General features: G+C 52.1%; 1 long non-coding RNA gene across 1 annotated transcript; it reads right to left on the reverse strand.

Annotated features, from left to right (window-relative positions):
* Nucleotides 1-1,487: 1,487 nt before the first annotated feature.
* On the reverse strand, nt 1,488-8,220 carry LOC144583990 (uncharacterized). The gene is made up of 2 exons (XR_013537963.1): nt 7,824-8,220; nt 1,488-7,585 (listed from the first exon to the last, which is right to left on the reverse strand). It is a non-coding gene; the product is annotated as an uncharacterized LOC144583990 (long non-coding RNA).

Below are 8,220 nucleotides of genomic sequence, written 5' to 3' on the forward strand. Positions count from 1 at the left end.
GCGCTGGAGGACCGGCCCTCCCGGGCTTCAAGGGAAAGAGAGCCGCCGCCGCCCCCCCCCCCCGCTTGCGACAAATTAGCCATTCATCTTGGAGGGCCATCCCACAGCTCCCAGAACCCATCCTGTCACCATGGCAATATTCCTGGAAGAGGCGGGTTGGGAGGACCTGCCCTCTAACTTCCGCAGTCTAGAGCGTCCATCACAATGACGCCAAGCGACTGGTTCTTAACCTTGGGTTACTCACGAGTTTTGGACTGCAACTCCCAGAAGCCTTCACCACCAACTGTGCTGGCATGGGTTTCTGGGAGTTGCAGTTCAAAAACACCTGAGTAACAAAGGTTAAGAACCAGTGTATGTTTCAGGACTCCGCAGCCTGTCTCAGCGCCCCCTGCTGGCTCCTTCCTCACGGGAGGACCCAAGGCTGGCCAGAGGTTTCCTCTGAAGCTTAAAGGAGCCTCCCCCCCCCCCCGTTTCCCAGGGGCTAAGTCCCCTCTAGCCATTCATTTCAGAGAGCCGCCCTACAGCTTCCTGAATGCTAACACTTCGCCCTAGGAACCTCCCTGGAAAGGGCGGCAGGAAGGATATGTCCACAGAGTCCCAAGGGGCAGAGCGTACCAGGAAGAGATGGCTCAGAGGACCTGGCAGGCTAGAGCGCCCCCCAAGGGCCCTTCGAGGGCCTCCCACAGCCTGTCTGCCCTCCTCCCCCCCCCCGCTGGCTCCCTTTCGCCGGAGGACCCAAAGGCCAGCCAAAGGAGCCGAAGGGACCCCCTCTTTCTCCTGGGACCACAACCGAGGGACCGCATGCATTTACGAGAGCATTTCCGTACCTCTGTTTACTGCCTGAAATAACAACAATGGCAACAATAATAATGTAAGAATAGAGATAATAAAATATGATTATTTCTAGAAAAAAAGGGGCAGTGCTTGTTTTTTCTTCCCTCCATTTTGTAAAGGATAGTACAGGTATTTGTACAGTTTACAAAAGTCCAAGCCTGGGCTTCCTTCTGTATAAAACAAATGACAAGCCAGTCTCTGCCCCAAAGTGCTTACAATTCCACAAAGGGAAAGGTTCCCTTTGTCGATTAAGTCCAGTCACGTCCGACTCGCATCCCGTTTCTCAGCCAAAGAGCTGGCGTTGGTCCACAGATGCTTTCCACACAACTAGACACGGAATGCCGTGACCTTCCCACCGAGGTGGTACCTATTTATCTACTCGCATTTGCATGCTTTCGAACGTCTAGATGGCAGGAGCTGGGATAAGCGCCGGGAGCTCAACTCGTTGTGTGGATTTGAACGGTGGACCTTTTGATCGATAGATCAGTGGCCTGGCGGTTTACACAGCAGCCCCACCAAGGGGAAGAAGTAAAAACACATGAAAGAAGAAGAAAATGCAGATGTGTGTGGAAAGGATGAGAAGTTACAGCGGTTTGACCACCCTTTTGTATGAGCCAGAGTTCTATTGTTAAAACTACAAAGGAATGGAAGTATTTCATTAGAATTTTAACTTTATTAGAATTTTAAATAACAGAGAAAAGTAAAAAAAATGCAGAGGAGCACAACTTTGGAAGTGTTCCCTTGGCCATGGGCAGGCTCCACCTCCTGTGGTTTCAGTGAATGCCACAGCAATAAGGTTAGCCCCCCCAGCTCCACAAATCAAACATTTTCATGGCTGACGGACCTCAGGAGAATTCCAATTTTGCAACGGGCTTCAAAGGTGGAGGGCCTTGAGGATTCAAACCTCCCTCTGCTGCATGAGTTTTTTTGATACAGGATGGCAGAGAATAAATACCTTGTGCTCTAGAGGCAGGAGGCCGCAGGCCGTGGGAGAGACCACCGTGGCCACGAAGTGGGAGACCCAGCGGAAATCAAGGAGACCTGCACGGGTTTGCCTGGCATTCCTCCTCGGGTTCTCTCCCCACCTTTCCAGCCTTCCTGCAAGTCGTGATCGCCTGGGTTCTTCTAACTCAATTGGAGACCCTGGTGCTTCGCCTCCACATCCTGAGGTGGTGTTTCAAAGGATCAGCAAGGTTGCTGCTACGGCGGAAGTTCTCCCCACTCTGAACATTGATATGGTTTCTCTCCAGTATGGGTCCTCTGATGGGACGTCAGGTTTATCCTCTGCGTGAAGCTCTTTCCGCACTAGAGCATGTGTAGGGCTTTCCCCCGGTGTGGATGGTACGATGTAAAGTCAGGCTGACCTTCTGACTGAAGCTCTTGCCGCACTCGGAGCAGGGGTGGGGCCGCTCTCCCATATGAACCATTTGGTGTCTAGTCAGGTTTATTTTCTGACTGAAGCTCTTGCCGCACTCGGAGCATCCATACGGCTTCTCCCGGACTCTTTGGTGTTTGTAGAGGGCAGAGCAATCGCTGAAGCGCCTTCCGCACTCGGAACATTCCAAAGGTTTCTCCCCAGTGTGGATCCTTTTGTGTCTTCTGTTATGGCTACACCCAAAGTGCTTGTCGCACACCGAGCAGATCCACCATTCCTCGTCCGTGTGGATCCTCGGGTGCCTGTTAAGGTAGTACTTCAGACGGGGCAGGTCCCATGTCTCCCTCGTGTCCACACTCTGGTGCCACGTCAGTGCCGACGGAAGGCCTTCCCGCACTTGGAGCAGTTCAGCTCTGTCTCACCCTTGGGGATTCTTGGGCTCACGCTTGGCCAGTCAGCCCTGCTCTGGGCGCACACTGTGGGGGCTGCCTTTGGTTCCCCTCCCAATGTTGCTCCTGGGTGGGCGTTTCAGGGTTGCTGGTCCCTCCAGACCAGGCTGCTCTCATGCTTCTGTTTTAATTTTCAGCTGCTCAAAATCTCTATGGCTTCCCCTGCAGGAACAGAGGAACCTGGAAGCTTCAACTCATCAAGAATGAGATTTAGCGAGCTGAGGAGTAATAGAAAACACTAAATTGGGAGTGATGCTGTTTGTAAGAGCATCTAGCTACACAGACGCACTGTCAGTGGTGCGAAGACTTAAAAGCTCTCAGAGTGCCTTGGACCGCAAGTGAAATCATGTCCGTTTCCCACTTGTTTGTCTCTTACTTTTAAGTCATGTTTAAATTCTCTTTGCAATTGATCTCTTTGAAAATCTCTTGCTGATTTAAGAGACATCTACTCCAAGGTGGCTGCGTCAGAACAAGAAGACCTATTGAAAACGGGCCAGCTTTTATAGCTTCTACAAAAGTCAGCTGCTTCAAGCAACCGAAGCTCATGCCCGGGAAAATGTTTTTGTCTTTGACGGTGCCCTACCAGGCTCTCGGTCATTTCTCTTTAAATATACCCACACCATGGCCAGGACGCTTCTGTGTCGAATTCAAACAGCCCGCAGGCGAAAACCAAACGTTGCAGCCCCTTCGGCCCAAAAGTGAACTGCCTGACACTGGGTGAGGTTGTGCCAGCTCCCGGTTCTGTATCTATTCCTTGCTCTAGGTCTGCAGTTCTGCTGGCAGGCAGGGCCTCTCTGGCGGTGGCTCCCGCCCCAACGATGGACCATCCGAAGATAAAACTCCTGTCTCGGAGCGGGCAGATCCGGAATGGTTACGGAATCGAAGGCCACGGCAGGCCGTGGTGGGCCAAGGGAGAGATCGGGTGAGAGGTGTGCCCGGCAAGCCTTACCCAGCCTGGAAGGAGCCCCGATGCCCTCCTGCCCCCAATGGTCTCCCAAACAGTGACCTCAGGTCTGACGGCCAGCGGATTCTCCTCTGCCATGGGGCCATCTGTAGCCACTTGGGCTGGTGGGCTCACGTGCCTGAAAAAGAGCTGGCAGCCCCGAGGGCGGGAGGAAGAGGATGAGAGGAGTGGTGGTGGTTTAGGGTTAGGGCCAATGGCTGGCCGCTGCTCGGCACCCTGCAGTCTCGCACCCAGCTCACCCTCTTCGGGGGCAGGATGGCCAGCAATGGCTCCGGGAGCACCCGGTCCAGCCTCTGGGCTTTGGTGTGCTTCTCGGGCTGCAGCCCACGCTGGGACAGGCGGTGGAGGCAGACCTCTCATGACCCCTCGGCATCCTGGGGGTAGAACGCCGGGAAGCCCCCCCCGGCAGGTTCCGCCAAGCTGCCTTGGGCCTGGGGGGCTGCTTCAGGGCCCGGCATCTTCCACACGGTTCGGTCCCAGATCCCCCAGTAGTCGTGCCTGGCCAGGGGCCCTTTGCCGGCCTCAGAACTGCCCGGCGGGGGGAAGGAACCAGGCCCTCTTGGATGGAGGGACAGACGGTGCCACCTGCAGTCTGCCCCCCCTCTTCCTGGAGGAGGAGAAGGAGCAGGCCAGGGACTCTTTGGGGGGGTCTAGGAGGGAGGAGGCCTCCAGGAAACCCCTCTGGGGGAGGAGCCAGGGTATGTGTTTGCAGTCCTGTATCCCAGGCGGGCCTCCTTCATGGATTGCTGCCTTGTCGTGGCAAAGGGGCTTGGGTAACTCAGAGAAGCTATGGGCTATGCTGTGCAGGGACACCCAAGACGGACAGGTCATAGTGGAGAGTTCCGACTAAACGCAATCCACCTGGAGTAGGAACTGGCAATGCCACTCCAGTATCTTTGCCAAGAACGCCCCATGATCAGAAACATAAGGCTAAAAGATATGATGCTGGAAGATGGGACCCTCAGGTCAGAAGGCGTCCAACATGCTACTGAGGAAGAGCGGAGGACAAGTACAAGTAGCTCCAGAGCTAATGACGTGGTTGTGCCAAAGCCGAAAGGACGCTCAGCTGTGGACGTGCCTGGAAGTGAAAGGAAAGTCCAATGCTGCAAAGAAAAATACTGCACAGGAACCTGGAATGTAAGATCTATGAACTTTGGGAAGCTGGATGTGGTCAAACAGGAGATGGAAAGAATAAACATCGACATCCTGGGCATCAGTGAACTAAAATGGACAGGAATGGGTGAATTCAACTCAGATGATTATCATATCTACTATTGTGGGCAAGAATCCCGTAGAAGGAATGGAGTAGCCTTCATAATCAACAAAAGAATGAGAAAAGCTGTAATGGGATATAATCTCAAAAATGATAGAATGATGTCAATACAAATCCAAGGCAGACCTTTCAACATCACAATAATCCAAGTTTATGCACCAACCACCAGTGCTGAGGAGACTGAAATTGAACAATTTTATGAAGATTTACAACACCTTCTAGAACTGACACCAAAGAAAGATGTTCTTCTCATTCTAGGGGACTGGAATGCTAAAGTTGGGAGTCAAGAGATATAAGGAACAACAGGAAAGTTTGGCCTGGGAGTTCAAAACAAAGCAGGGCAAAGGCTAATAGAGTTTTGTCAAGAGAACAAGCTAGTCATCACAAACACTCTTTTCCAACAACACAAGAGGCGACTCTATACATGGAAATCACCAGATGGGCAATATCGAAATCAGATTGATTATATTCTCTGCAGCCAGAGATGGAGAAGCTCTATACAGTCAGCAAAAACAAGACCTGGAGCTGACTGTGGCTCTGATCATCAGCTTCTCATAGCAAAATTCAAGCTTAAACTGTAGGAAAAACCACTGGGCTACTCAGGTGTAATCTAAATCAAATCCCTTATGAATACACAGTGGAAGTCAAGAACAGATTTAAGGAACTGGATTTGGTGGACAGAGTGCCTGAAGAACTTTGGATACAGGCTCGTAACATTGTACAGGAGGCAGCAACAAAAACCATCCCAAAGAAAAGGAAATGCAAGAAAGCAAAGTGGCTGTCCAACGAAGCCTTAGAAGTAGCAGGGAGAAGGGAAACAAAATGCAAGGGAGATAGGGAAAGTTACAGAAAATGGAATGCAGACTTCCAAAGAATAGCAAGGAGAGACACGAGGGCCGCCTTCTTAAATAAACAATGCAAAGAAATAGAGGAAAATCACAGAAAAGGAAAAACCAGAGATCTGTTCAGGAAAATTGGAGATATTAGAGGAACATTTTGTGCAAAGATGGACATGATAAAGGACAAAAATGGGAGGGACCTAACAGAAGCTGAAGACATCAAGAAGAGGTGGCAAGAATACACAGAGGAATTATATCAGAAAGATTTGGATATCCTGGACAACCCAGACAATGTAGTTGCTGACCCTGAGCCAGACATCCTGGAGAGTGAAGTCAAGTGGGCCTTAGAAAGCCTGGCTAACAACAAGGCCAGTGGAGGTGATGGCATTCCAGTTGAACTATTTAAAATCTTAAAAGATGATGCTGTTAAGGTGCTACATTCAATATGCCAGCAAGTTTGGAAAACTCAACAGTGGCCAGAGGACAGGAAAGGATCAGTCTACATCCCAATCCTAAGGAAGGGCAGTGCCAAAGAATGCTCCAACTACCGTACAATTGCACTCATTTCACACACTAGCAAGGTTATGCTCAAAATCATACAAGGTAGGCTTCAGCAATATGTGGACCGAGAACTCCCAGAAGTACAAGCTGGATTCCGAAGGGGCAGGGGAACTAGAGACCAAATTGCTAACATGCGCTGGATTATGGAGAAAGCCAGAGAGTTCCAGAAAAATATCTACTTCTGCTTCATTGACTATGCAAAAGCCTTTGACTGTGTGGACCACAGCAAACTATGGCAAGTCCTTAAAGAAATGGGAGTGCCTGACCACCTTATCTATCTCCTGAGAAACCTATGTGTGGGACAGGAAGCAACAGTTAGAACTGGATATGGAACAACTGATTGATTCAAAATTGGGAAAGGAGTACGACAAGGCTGTATATTGTCTCCCTGCTTATTTAACTTATATGCAGAATACATCATGCGGAAGGCTGGACTGGAGGAATCCCAAACCGGAATTAAGATTGCCGGAAGAAATATCAACAACCTCCGATATGCAGATGATACCACTCTGATGGCAGAAACTGAGAAGGAATTAAAGAACCTTGTAATGAGGGTGAAAGAGGAGAGCGCAAAAAACGGCCTGAAACTCAACATCAAAAAAACTAAGATCTGGCCACTGGTCCCATCACCTCCTGGGAAATAGAAGGGGAAGATATGGAGGCAGTGACAGAATTTTCTTTCTTGGGCTCTATGATCACTGCAGATGGAGACAGCAGCCACGAAATTAAAAGATGCCTGCTTCTTGGGAGGAAAGCGATGACAAACCTTGACAGCATCTTAAAAAGCAGAGACATCACCTTGCCAACAAAAGTCCGAATAGTCAAAGCTATGTTTTTTTTCCTGTAGTGATGTATGGAAGTGAGAGCTGGACCAAAAGAAAGCTGACCACCGAAGAATTGATGCCTTTGAACTGTGGTGCTGGAGGAGGCTCTTGAGAGTCCCCTGGACTGCAAAGAGAACAAACCTATCCATTCTAAAGGAAATCAACCCTGAGTGCTCACTGGAAGGACAGATCCTGAAGCTGAGGCTCCAATACTTTGGCCATCTCATGAGAAGAGAAGACTCACTGGAAAAGACTTTGATGTTGGGAAAATGTGAAGGCAAGAGGAGAAGGGGACGACAGAGGATGAGATGGCTGGACAGTGTCATCGAAGCAACCAACATGAAATTGACCCAACTCCGGGAGGCAGTGGAAGACAGGAGGGCCTGGCGTGCTCTGGTCCAGGGGGCCACGAAGAGTCAGACACGACTAAACGACTAGACAACGACGATCCCAGGCGGAGGTCTCCCTGTCAGGAACACAGAAGGAAAACCAAGGCTCAGAGGGAGACCGCGGTGGGGTGGGGTGGGGGGCTGACTGGGGCCCTCCCCTTTCCCCCAGGACCCTCTTCCTCTGGTTCATCTACTGAGCAGGAAGAAGCCCCCCCTCCGCTCGCCCTGCTTGGAGGGGGCCTCCTCCTCCTCTCTCATCCAAGGAGGCCTCCCCTCCCCGCCCCTCTCCTCTCCCCCCAGGCGCGCCCCACTCACCCCGACCCCCCCCCGCTGCAGGGAGGGGGCTCCACGCGGGGCTCCTCCGGGCTCCGGCACGCCCCCCCCCGCCCCGCCCCTTTAAGCCTTCGGCGCTCCCTCCCTCCCCGTTCAGCCGGGGGTGCCGGCGGAGTCCTGGGCCGGAGGGGGAGGGGCGGAGGGGCAGACCCCCCCTTGCACTGGGGCGGGGGGGGGCTGGCCTGGATGGGATGAAGAGGGGGGGGCGGGGGAGACAGTAGAATCTCTGTCTGCTTGTTTGTGTGTGTGCGTGTGCGTGTGCGTGTGATGGTCAAGGGAGAGAGGCAGCCCCCTCCCCGAAGTCCCCGCCCAGAGACCCTCCCTGCTCCCAAATCCCACTCCCCCCCCGAGTCCCCGGGAGGGTCACCCGCCCCCTCCA

Source organism: Pogona vitticeps, chromosome 7 (assembly GCF_051106095.1).
Source record: "Pogona vitticeps strain Pit_001003342236 chromosome 7, PviZW2.1, whole genome shotgun sequence".
NCBI classification, from domain to species: Eukaryota; Metazoa; Chordata; class Lepidosauria; order Squamata; family Agamidae; genus Pogona; species Pogona vitticeps.